General features: G+C 37.6%; 2 protein-coding genes across 3 annotated transcripts in view; one reads left to right on the forward strand and one right to left on the reverse strand.

Annotated features, from left to right (window-relative positions):
* The window catches only part of LOC143214789 (uncharacterized), a 31,308-nt gene extending 17,794 nt beyond the window's left edge, over positions 1–13,514 (reverse strand). The window contains exon 1 of the mRNA XM_076436181.1: positions 1,230–13,514. The gene's annotated coding sequence lies outside the window, so the exon portion shown is untranslated. The remainder of the gene's footprint in view (positions 1–1,229) is intronic.
* LOC143214797 (uncharacterized) overlaps positions 1–13,576 on the forward strand; it is a 308,560-nt gene that overhangs the window by 21,899 nt on the left and 273,085 nt on the right. The window lies entirely within an intron of this gene.

Below are 13,576 nucleotides of genomic sequence, written 5' to 3' on the forward strand. Positions count from 1 at the left end.
CATTATGTTTGCTGTGCGAACCGCACTCGCATTATCTCCTTTTAAATTTCTTATCTCGCGTTCTGCATGAACATTTTCCGTTTGCACGGTCTACAGCGGAGAGACAGGGTCTAATCTCCAAAAGCCGTATCATTTTTTGAACGCTGAAAGCATTTTTGCTACTCGAGCGAACGAAGAGAATCTGCATTCGTAGATCCTCGACGATTGTAAATAATTTTTTTAACGAAAACGTGGATCTTTTTACAATAACAGAATACGTGTACCTTATACACCGCTCGCGTCCCAGTTATCCGAATAAAAATTGCTTCGCTTTGACTGTACAATTTTTTAAATTACGCAGGCTTTCCGAACTTCCGCTAATATTTAACTTCTCCTTCAATTTCAGCATTTTTCTTTCGATTCTTATGACGTAAAAAATGCATATGAACAAAAGTTATTCATGAAAGTAAACAATGTTGTTGTTTATATATTCTGCCAGAGAGTTACAACTTTCTTGATTGTATTGTATTACGGTAAAAATTGACAATCTTTTTAAAGTTTTGCTGAATGTCCATTGTCTTATATTTTATTAATCAATAAAACCTGACACATGAACGATTTTATTATACATATATGAAAATAAATTCATTCAGCAATTTCTAAATTTAACTGCGTTCTATTAAAAATGAACTTCACCTGTATTCATGCGGGTATTGGAAAAAATTATATATTGTCGAGTATTGATATCAATTACCGAACTTTGGATCTTTATGCAAAAGTTTCTGCATCGTGAGGAGATCTATGTTTTGTTTAATAATTTTCATAAATTCGTTCAACTTGTTCACTGTTTCAAATTTTAATAAAATCCACGGTCTAACAATTTCAGAAAATTATGAAACTTTACAATTACGTAGAGCATGCACAGATATTTACTACATAATTCTGTCTGCTGCTTAAATTCACTCTAAGGGGTTAAAATTGAGGTTTTTGGATTATTTGTTTCTCTCTGTCATTTAACAATAATGTTTAAATCGAGCACGAAGCTATTGGAACTTGTTTTATAGACGACAACGTAATCTTGTACAATATTTTGTACATAATTGATGTTTCAATAGTCAAAGGAGCACTGGCATGTCGAGTTACAATATTTATCGAAAAACAACCTGTCCAAAATTCTCATTAAAATCGGTGCAACTTGAATACCCCTTGCAAAACGACAATTCCAGTAAACAAGAAAAACTATTACTCACCTTCCCACCTCTACAGACTCATAATCACAGCATTCTCCACTCCTGCGTCTGTTGGTGAAGCTTGTTCCCGAATGTTTGAAACAGTTGATCGTAAAGCACTCGGCGCGAATCCTCGACTTCCGCGTGTTCGCGGAAACGAACGGCTGCTAGGAAACCCTAGAAGCGGTTAATCATAGGGAATTGTTTGAGCTCGGATGAAAATTGGCGCGGCTCGAGCGACGGAGCAGGTTTATTTTTCTTGGAGTTAAAGCAGCGGCACATGGCGCGTCGAAAATCATTCCGCGACGCGAGGATCTCCGTCGTTGAGACGGCCGCGAAACGCACTCAGACCCGCGCCTCTTGAATCGCGTTTGTCGTTTCAACGATCTCACTTCAGGCTTCCCTCTAATTACGGAATTAACTCGCCGTGTCGCCGTCGTGCAGACGCCAATTAGTTTTCGTGGACACCCGATCCTCGAAGCCGTTGTTGCGTCGTCGCGACGCTCGGCGTTTCGGATGCTTTTGTTCCGTTGCTTTTGCCGGCGAACACGCATCCTCCACGTGCGATCTTTCGGGAATATTGATTCGCTCCTGTTGCAACGTGTAACCATGTAATTAGGGCGATGAGCGTTCGAGGGTTGGCCAATCTTTTTCGCCCTTTCCGCTCCAAGCTCTCGCTCACGTGATCTAATGTCATCAATTAACAGGAAATAGTGGTATCATTTTTACAAAAAGATTGTCCCCTTTTCTACTCGTTATGCTGCCAGCTTCTAATACGATTAATCAAATAATATAATTGATAATTGATAGCGAAACCGCAGAAATCTCTGTTGAACTTCTCCTATTCGTCATGCTGCTGGAATCGCCTCTGGTCTCTTTCGCAGAAATTGTACACCGATTGAATTCTAACGAGCGAAAAATGGGAATCACGTCCGTCCACTTTTCACGGGCCCGTAGTATTTCTTAATTGAGCCGCCACTGTGCTCGTGCTGAACGGTTTGCCGCGGACGAAATTGAACGGGAATTCCAGCACGTTACAGCTCAACTGTGGAAACCGTTTACGACGGGTCGTCGATTGCTCCGATTCAGCCGGCTCATTTCGTATTTTCAGCCGCGGTTCATTTGCATCGATCGCGGTTTCATTTTTTTTCTTTGCCGACACTTCCGACGTGAGAACACTCTCCGCGCTCTCGCTCTCTCCCTATCTCGAGAGAGAGAACTTATTGTGTGAGCACTCTTTCATTTCTTCGCGAAGACTGCGCAACAACGGTTCTTGCCTCAACAGCTCGCAACGCAGAGTCCTCGGGTTTGTAAGACCTTTATTAGCGATTTCAATGCAAGCTTCAGTTTACAGGTAAAAAGGTCTAGCAGTTCCGTATGTGTTTGTAATCATGCTTGTTCATTCGCGTTTGGAATTCAACGATTTCCGCGCACCTTCGAAGTTCCCGATTGTTTCGATTTGAACGCGCAATAGAAACACCACTGGTTTCACTGTCTCCGTAAATCTCGTTATCTTTTTTTGTTTACCACTCGAACACGCTTCTGCTCAGCGTCGATGATTTTCAAAAGCGCGCTAGCCGGCATCCAAATAATCCGACTAGATTTATTTGCGCGAACTCCGCTCCGAGGGACCGAGCAAAGTTTACGGCGTACCTGTAGTCTGTTCTTTCTCACTGATCGTCTCGTCGCTGAAGAGGACCACTGGGTCTCTTCATTGCCTCTTGACTTCTCTTCCCGGCAATAACCGATCGCCCCAGCCTAAGACGCAACTTTGGAGATCACGAAACAAGACCGAACTGGTGCAAACTCACTGAAGTCCTAGCAAACCGGATGTTGGACACCGGCACGTTGATCCTTGGGACGAGGAGCAGTGTCACTGGGAGTCGTTCACTAATTCATCGTACAATCGAAGATGTGTTGCTGAAGAGGTCCTTGGCTTTTCTTCTTGGTATCAACCGATCGTCCCGGGCTGGGATGTAACTTCAGAGATCACGAAACAAGACCGAACGACTGATGCAAACTCACTGAAGTCCTAGCAAACCGGATGTTGGACACCGGCAAGTTGATCCTTGGGATGAGGATCCGTCAGGTGTCACAGCCGTGGACCAGAGGAACTTTGTACGATCAACAGTTAGGATACCGGGGGACTGATCAACACTGTGTCGTTCACTAAATCATCGCGTGATCGAAGACGCGTCGCTGATCGTTAACGGTTCACGATTCTCGGCTATCCTCTTCGTTCATCGCTCCTGCGTAACTCCCTAATGAGATCTTATCCTCCCCGGTCTCATCCCCGCTCGAGGACGAGTGTGCTGGCAGCTCGCCAGCGAGGGAGGCCAGCTGAAAACTATACTAAATCACCGTTAGGATCAGGACTCAAGGGAGACGATCAACGACGCCGCTTGAGGGAGTGTCTCTATTCCAGCATCACCTGTTGGTATCGTATCCCGGTCACGGCCTATACAGGGTGGCACGGGGCAAAACGCTGTTCCAGCTGGATTGGCCTAAGTGCGTCGGCGCGGACGCAGATCGATGTGTTATATCGCGCGCGCTTTCCTATACGAATCGCTCCGTCCTCCTCCAGCGTCGCGACGCCGCCACAACGGACGCCCTGTCGTCGTCGACGATGCTTATCGTCGATTTCACGAGTGCCATTGTGTCGATCTGCCGGATCCTTCGACGCCTTCTTTCGTCTATTTTTCGAACGTTTTTCGGGGAACCATGCCATTTTTTGGCCTCCTTTCGCGCTTTGTAGGACGACGCGACGCCACGCGCCGTGCGCCGAGTGAACACACTTTGCCGGGGCAAAGCGAATTTCAAGCTCGCATGGTCATATGTAAGGATCTCGATGCGCGATGGATTGAAACCGCTTTTATGATTTTTAGAGAGATCGAGAATTTGCTCGTTTTATCAGTTTTTGACGTTTATTGTTTTACTGCTGTGAGTTACCTTACGACGAACTAATTCGTTTTATAACTTTGTTCGTTGTAGGTAAACTTTGGATGTTTATGCTGAATAAAAATTGTCTGCATTAATTTCAAGGTGTAGGAGCCACTTGGGAATTTCTTCAACAATTTAAAAAGATTCTAATTCTTTTAATCTTTCTACTGTGATAATTGCAGTTTATTATTTTACTACAGTGGGACATTCTGTGACGAATTAATTTGTTCTGGAACATTGCTATAGGTAAACTGTGGATACTTGTGCAAAATAAAAATTGTCTGCTCGAACCACTTACGTATATCTTTCAATAATTTAAAAAAATTGAAAATTACATATCCTTGAATTCTTCTAATCTTTCTACTGTTTTAACACTGAATTTATGATCGGTTTCATATTTTTTATTTTACAATTATAATAAAACCACGATTATTCGAACTTAAATTTGAAGCTCGTTGAGGTACTAGAGGCATCAAATATGGGAGATCCGGATAGTCGAGGTCCCACTGTATCGAAATTATAAAGATGTTTTCGGGGGAGTTGATTAAATAGATTTCTTTGTTCATGCTTTTCTATTCATGTTTTTCTGTTCCGCTCCATAGGTGATGCAGTGTGCATCGCATTCGATTGGAATGCAACGAAAGGTAATCCTTTTAATCCGTCAATGCTGGTCGATGACGACGTCCAGACTGTTTCGAAATGCATTCCTTGAATTGGGAATGATCTCATTGCAAAACTCAATTATTATTTTGTGAAATACTACTTGCTTTGTGTCTGATATTTATCCTGGGTTATCTATCAAGTTCGCGTGTTTCGGATTCGTAAGTAGAATAGGTGGGTCATGAACAGACGCGTCAGACCTGTCCTGCTCGCCGAATCTTCACACGCGATTTTCTCGAAAACAAAGCCTCGTATGAAAAAAACTTTCTCCTACATTTCCTACTTATTTTTTTGTACGACCAGTTACCGAAAATCTTGTATAATATATAATATGTAACTATCTCCATCGGTTAAAAAAAGTAGAGGTTTAACAAAAATACATTTCTCCTTTTAACGATTTTAATAAGTTCTTTTTGTTCTTCTAATTTTGTTCACTCTGTCTTTTATTTTGCGTACATATTATATATCAAATTGATCCAAAAGTTTTAGAATATTTTTCAGAACTTTTTAATATTGTACAATGAATTCTAGAAACTAATATCTTCATTCCTTTAGAAATTCAGTTACAAATATCGTTGAAAAGAATGTTTTACGAGGAGCATTGCAGTAATGGATGAGTCTGTTCATCGGAAAAATATCGATAAGCGTTATGAGCTCATTGGTTCGTAACAGATCACCATTTTTTACCTGTAAAGCAAAAAAATAGTTGTTTGTGTGTATTTTAGTCGTTATATTAATACGATTATTGTTAAAGTATTTATACTGATGCAGTATTAATCATAAGAAAATTTTTTTATAATTATTCTGGAATGTAGTAACAATATTACGAAATAAAGAGATGTAATATCTATTTACTATGAAAATCCGAATAAACATCTCTGTTTTTAATGCTGCGAAAAATATTCAAAACAGATCTTTATTAATCGGATAACTGGCGTTGCCTCTCCTGTAATCATCGCAGTAGCTAGAATTATAATAAATTAATTAATTCGAGACAAAATTTAAATATTCTTTTAAATTGCTAAACGAGCCCTGTTAAATATTAATTATTTGTTGTTTGATTTAAAAATATTACTTTTCTGGCGTGTAGGAGAAGACAAAAGACATTCTTCGACCAACGCACCCATTGATTTTGTAAATAATGTTTATTAGATAATGCGTGCTTAAGAGTATTAGGTAACATAATGTATTCTACGGTCCTTCATAGAAGGTGTACAAATCATTGTTCCAGCAATGTCTTCTAGATTAACGTAGATAAAATCATCGTCGTTGTCGTCGCTATCGCCTCTTTCCTCATTCAATCAATTAAACCCGTGTTTCTCGCACATACTTCATTATGCGGTTCATTATCGAGTCGACACGTAAAATCGAATTTACTCTGGAAAATTTTCAGATCGATAATACACTATCGATCAATAAAATTCAATTAGAAATTTTCATACATTTTGACGTAAATATATTCAATAATATATGCATACTAATTCAATTATTATAAATCAATATACTCGTTAGTGTGTTCATCATTTTTCATTAAAAGTTAAAATTATTTTTTGAAACTATTAATTGCGATGCATTTAAAGTAGGTACTTTTACCGTTTCTTTTTAATTTCTTAAAAAATTTAATAAAAAACTTGTTAATGTCAAACGTGAATTTTCCTTGAATATCATTCGATTCCAGTGCTCCGAATTACGAGTTCACGACGATTGATTCACGTTCCCGTGATTTTTTAACATCAAACAAATCGAAGTTCCTTAAACTTATAATAGTACATATACGGTCTAAGGTTCCCCTCGTTCGGTTTAACTAAAAGTATATCGATAAATAACGTATCACTTTTCAAAGTTTCTTTTTCTCTAAACTCGCCGGGGCCGTTGGAGCAAATCTCTCGAAAAACCGGCCCGGCAATTCATTAAAAAAATCTCGATTTTATTTATTCCTATATTCCATTGTGTACGTTCAATCTGTATTTTCCCCTCGTTTGCATCCACATTCATTCCTCATTTTTCTCTCTATATATAATTATTTATTTATGTAATCTATATAATATAGAATTTTTATGTAGGTAATAGCAAGTAACGTACAAGCAAACCTCGGTTAATTGCAAATCTTCCTTTTTTCAAACTTTACTGCCAGATTTCAATTATGTATAATGAGTAATTAATTATTTGTTACAATCTGTTTTCATCGAGGTTCTCAAGAATACAATTTTTACATGCTTTGTTGAAAACTTACTCATCATATTTTCGTAAGTTTGTCCTGAACTTTTTAGTTCAAGTACGTCAATACATTTTTTTAAAATAAAAATCACTCAGTTTGTACTTTTTTTATATGTTCAAACCTGTTAATAATATTTTTTTAATAAATATAGAAAAGTATTAAAAGGATGGGAAAAGTAATTTTGTCCATCACATCGATCTTTTTCCCAACAAATAATTCGAATGTAATTGATAACCCATTCGAAAATTTGTCGCACAATGGAATCCTGCTGGAATTTAACAAAAGCTCCGATTAATTGATGGTGTGCACACTGCATACCATCGCTTATGCCTCCGCAGTGTTCCAGAAATCAACGATGAAATTTTATCACTACGTTCTATAAATCAAAATAAAAAACAGTGTTATTTTAGTATTGATTCGGACATGCTTTATTGAAAAATTGTGAAGAGAAAACTAAACGTAAAATGTAAGCGAAAGTGTTTCATGGTAATTGTGATTTGCAAAGCGATACTTACATTGGATGTATAAAACAATAAAGAAGTTTAAACAAAATAAAATGAACATATGATAAAAATGACTAAATTTTTGTAGTGTATCAATTAACATTTTACTATTTATTTAGAATCATAATCTTCTTCTTTAATTTATTTAGCCATTTATAATTCTAAACAATTATGTCTGTATATAATGTCTAAAAATGTATAGAAATTAAAAATTTGAATGAAACACATTTTATTATGTTTCGAATAATGAATAATCGAAACTTTCTATGAATATAATGTTAAATTTGAAATAATTATGTATTAACAAAAAGGGTAACACGAATTTATTCTTACAATAGTATTGTTCAAAGAGGTATACAGTTAAAAGCATGTTATGTAAAATAAGTAACACAAACAATTTTCTCTACTTTATACTCCATGCGTAATTGTTAAATACAGTCTAATAATAACTGTCAAATAGAAACTTCTCTGAATCCGTTTAAACAGAATAAAATGCGTGTAAATAAAATTCCTTGAAGTTATCAACTTCCACCACAAACTTTATTTTTCTGTATCTTTCTGCAAGATTCACCCACGCATGTACTGTTTGCGTGCACGGAACTTTACATGCTCTCGCCGCCTTTTTCCAGATACTGTGAAGCATAAAATAAAATCCTCGGTTCTTCGAAATATAGCCTCAAAATAAAATCGAACCATAAAAATTTCCGTGAACTCGCGTACCGAAGTGCTCGGCGGGGCAATAAAGTTTGGAAAAAACACGGACATTCGTGTAACCGAGGTTTCCTCGTTAGTTTTCTGTGTTTGTTTTACGTTCGTAACTATACCAATGTCGAGTCGAATGGAGATTAATTTATTTACGCGCAAGATTCTGCACCTTCTCATCCGATCCTTGTGTATGTGTGTGTTCAAACTTCCAAAGAATCGTGTACCTGTGTCGGCGTGTGTATGTGTGTATGTACGCAAACGTATGCTTGTTAGGTAATAGGTATCAAGTGTCTTCTGTAGCGTTAGTAAGTAATTTATTAAAACTTTCTATATCATCTTAATTTTCATAGTCTCTTTAATAATTGCCTATACATTCCGTTTCGTCTTTCTTTCTCTCCCTCTCTCACATTCTCACTTTCTCTCTCTCTCTCTCTCTCTCTCTCTCTCTCTCTCTCTCTCTCTCTCTCTCGTTCGCTCTCTTTCTCTTTGTTTTATCATGCATCTGTATAACCTCTTTCACGTAGCTGCCTTTCGTTTGAAACTTTCTTTTTTCTCCGCTTAAGATAAATTTATTTAAAAATCTTTCCGCATGCGGTTATCGTCGAACAACTCGAGGCATCCCGTTTTATAGTAACGATGAAGTCGGGCCGACGTTCGGCCTTGACACGTTACACATTCCGAAAGTGAAAGCTTTCCCGATGATCTCACGTGACTCGGGAATCATAATGAATGAAAATTCATCAAAATCGCATGATCCAATGCAAACAAGGACAATCGGATAACATTGCAAGAACAGAAATCTGTGTTTTACGTTCAAAGTTTATGTGTATCAGTGGATAATTCACTATATTTCGCAAATATAATCCAAAAACTTTACAGAACATACGGAAACACATGATCCCTTATTAGCTATCAATCCTCTTTTAATTGTATCGAGGGGCTGGGGAGAAATCAAATTAATATCATACCAACATAATTACGAAAACGGTGAATTACTCAGTAACACATCTAATTATTTAGGAATAATAAAGAAACAGTTGTTAACCTTCGTATGCTCCTCAAAAATATTTACGGAAAAGATTCTGGTTAAACCATTTTGCAATTTAATTAAATAAATTGACAGCACAGTAGGACCTCGCTCGTTGCACGATACGGGACCGAGAATGCGTGCAATAATCGGGGTTGTGCAACGAAACAGGGAATCATGGTGATCGTCTTTTGTTTCCCCAACGAATGAGAATTCCGTGCAATAAACTAGGTGCAGCGAGCGAGGTTTTACTGTACTAAATCGGAAAATGGCAAAACTGAAGGGGCATACGAAGGCAAACATATATTCAGTTGTGTACAACGAAATTACAAGTGGCAACCATAAAAATGAAAACAATGTATATGACATTGTGCCGCTAGATTCACGAGTGCAAGCTTCATACGCATCGAAACATTCGTCGGAATACGATTGATCTCGAGCGTTCGACATTATTAGAAATCGAAGGGCTGAACGGACAAAGTGTCGGCAACGCAATCTCCCGGTTTCGATAGGTCGAGATGACAACAGTGGCTATCAAAGTCTGGGAATTGACAATGCTCGGCATCTAGCTCGTTCTCTTAATCTAAACGTTAGTCACGAAATCGATCCTCTTACCTTTACGCGTTCCGACAGGATTGAAAAATAATCTATCTAATCCTAGGGGTCGAAGTCTTGTCTCTTATAAAAACGAACTTGGAAGAAGGAAACTCGCCTACTTGATAGTCCCACAAGCAAATCGGTCGAGGTGAGAAACGGATATACATATTTGGCAGTACGGTGAACAGAGAAGACGAGATAAACGTAGAATCGACAACTTCATCCACTTGTCCCTTCGATAGGTCAATTATCTACAGACTGCGGACGCGTTACGCGTTTCATCTGCAATCATATTCAGGAAAGAACTCGACATTTTCATAGAACTCTTAGTTAACCTTTTACGGACGAGTGATACACTTATGGCAGTACGAAAATGATTGTTCTCAAATCCAACAAGTTCCTACCGAACACAACATCTTATATTTGCTGCAATTTTTACATTTATGACGGCGATTATAAACGTGGTATCAGTACATTTGATGTTTAGACACAGGTTATAGGAATTTATTTCTCTATTTAATAGTTTCAATTTTGTTGGCTGCAATGTACAGTGAGTGTAAAAAGAATAACTTTTTTATAATTGTATCAAACGACCTGATTTTTTATAATCAATTAGAATTAGAAGCATTGGTTTACGACGGAGTTGGACAAAATTTTTATTTAAATAAAACTTATGCTCAATTCTGGTTTACGAAATGATATGCAAAAAAGTTTCTCTAAAAATTATAATTTACAAAATTACATGCAAAAATAAAAAAGGTGTCTTGTAAAACTTTTTTTTCTTAAAGAAAATTTAAAATATATTCTACAAATATGTAGATCTATGATAGCTACACACATGCTGAAAATTTCATCGAAGTCGATTCACATACACACGAGCTACAAGCGGTTGAAGATGGTGAAAATCGTAGTTTTACACGACTTTTGATCATTTCTGCTTAAAATCCACAAAATCGTACATCTTTCGATGCGTATCGATTTTTCCTGCGTTAACCGATTTCGATGAAATCATCAGTATGCGTATAACTAACATAGATCTACAAAACATATATTTTAAATTTTCATTAAGGGCCCAAATAAAAAAGTTTTAAAGAATGCCTTTTTTATTTTTGCATGTAATCTTGTAAATTATAATTTTTGGAAAATCTTTTTCGCATATCATTTCGTAATACAATGCTTCTAATTGATTATAAAAAATCAGATCGTTTGGTACAATTATAAAAGAGATCGTACGAATACTTTTTACAATCACTGTATCTATAATTTTAAATTCTTTTAATCCCTCTACAGTTTTAAACGTTATCCACTCATTTTAAATTCTTTTAATCCCTCTACAGTTTTAAACGTTATCCACTCATTTTTGGTAAAATATTTTTTCTCGAAGAAAAGAATGCACGATATTGTTAGTCCACTGTCATAATCACCGGCACATTTGACTGAGTAGACAGTGGATCTTTACGCAAAATAAAAATTGTCTAGTTGAATGGCAACAAATTGCAGTGAAATAGAAATTTATTTTCTTTCATAATGCGTTTAGTAGGTTGGAAATAGTGTAACAGTATTTTTTAATACGTCCAACATATTTACGTGTCATAAATGCACAAAATCCGCTGTCTGCTCACAGTCATATTTTCTATAATATGTTTAACCGATGTGTTCAAATCGAATAGACGTTCTCGTCCGCAAAGGGTTAATAACCGAAAAAATATAACTACGTACAGAATTTGATTGAATTGCATAGTTGTTGCGAGTTTACGAAACCGCGGAATTCGCGTAAACCTCCGCAGCCTGATCATCAAGTACTCGGCTCCAGGATCGGCCGGAAGCCTTTCGTTCTCTGATCTTCCGAACTAAAGCGGCAAAATTTTATCCAACAAAAAACTCGGTTCCTCAACATCCCTCGGGTTACAATTTCGAAACACTGTCTCTCCTGCTTCTCGTTATATACATTGTGGATTACACGTCGATATATTTCTATGTACAATCGCGTGTGTCTCGTCTTGCCAAACTTGCCTTTTGTGCGTTTGGACATGTCGGTTGTAATTGTATATAATATAGTAAGTTATAATATTATTAATCTGAGTTTCTAGGCAGTTGTGTGTTGTTTACATTATATACGTTAAGATTTATCACTAAGGCTCTCTCGCTCTCTCTCTCTCTCTTTCTCTCACTTGTTCACTTTCGTTCGTTTCTCTTTCTTTCGCATATCGCCTATCATTTAGATAGATATTCCCATTCTCGCTCTTTACAAGAATTTTTTTTGGCCTCTGTGTTTTCTCGCTAACAAGTTGGCGTCGAAATAAATCTGTTCAGCTACGCATGCTTGTTTCCGATCGTTTCGCTACACAATTCATCGACGAAAGGAACAACAGAACGGAAAAACTGAGAACACGTTCAAACTGATTCCGCGCACGACGTTTCGAGCTCTTCGAGAAGATGGTACACACGTATTTTCGAGAATTTCGTCACGAAACAGAATCCCATGCGCGCGATACCGACGATATACAATATCTGCAACGATTCGGATACAGTTCTGTCAGGAAGCAGTGGAACAACAAAGTCTTGTCTTCTCTCGAAACGCTCGAAGATGCTGACTCTCACAATGTTTTCGCCCTCTTCCGTTCATTATCGCCCACGTAAAACAACTTATTTGAACATCACTCGTTTTCTGTTTCGTCCCTCGACTAGGGCTCGTCGCGCCCCCATATACACACGCTCGCAATGATTATCTAGAGTTCCTCGTCGCGAAATATTTTCGCAATGTCGCGGCTTCGAGACCCGTCTCCCGACAAACAGTTTCCCCGCCCGAAGGGAAAATGGCGCTTCATTCTCGCCCCGTCAAGTTTTATACAAAGAATACACGCAAACATTTGTCTTTGCGGCCGTACGAAACTAGAACGGTACCATATGTCTACGCGTGATTGAGTCCGAGTCGCGCAGCTGTAAACGCTCCCGTGAACGCAAGAGTGAGTCTTCTTGTTTCCATTTCCGAGTCCCGATCAGTGGTATTGAGCAATGTACTGCCATTGAACTAATCGTTTGAGGAGACCGTTCGTTCGTGCTGATGAAATTACTGTGATTATTGTTATTTGTAATCTCATATGAAAAGAAACGCAATGTTCGCGGGACATTTCAATAGACGGTATGTCCTTTTGTGACGTTATGATCGCTGATCTCTAAGTGATCTCGACTGTCGTAGAGATCGGGGCTAAAATGATATTGAAAATTGAAATCTCAACTTCTCCGTTCAAGCAGCAAATATCTACGTTGTACTACTATGTGCTCGTACATATGTACATATACTTTTTCATATTATTAAGAATGATTTAGTCGTACGCTAACTATGTTTAAACATCAGCCATTCTACCAGTAATATTTTTTACGTTAAACTCGAGTACGAACACGTTTGCTACCACCGTCAAACCTATCCGACGTTCGCAATCTCGCAACTATCACTTAAGTTTACTACCTTTAAATTTTATACACTTTGGTATATTTAACATTTTGACTGCCACACCAATCTTCAAAATTCTATATGCCCAAGCAATTTATTTAATGAAGTAAACATTGGAAGCTTAAAATGTATTGTGAGTAGAACTTCAATTTTTCGTTTTTAAATATGAGCAAATAATTCATAAATATTCAGATAAACATGTTGAAGTCGCAGTACACAGCTCAGTATTCAGAGATTATCACCAACAATGAAAATTAAGAAGAA

The sequence above is a fragment of the Lasioglossum baleicum genome, chromosome 13 (genome assembly GCF_051020765.1).
Source record: "Lasioglossum baleicum chromosome 13, iyLasBale1, whole genome shotgun sequence".
NCBI lineage: Eukaryota > Metazoa > Arthropoda > Insecta > Hymenoptera > Halictidae > Lasioglossum > Lasioglossum baleicum.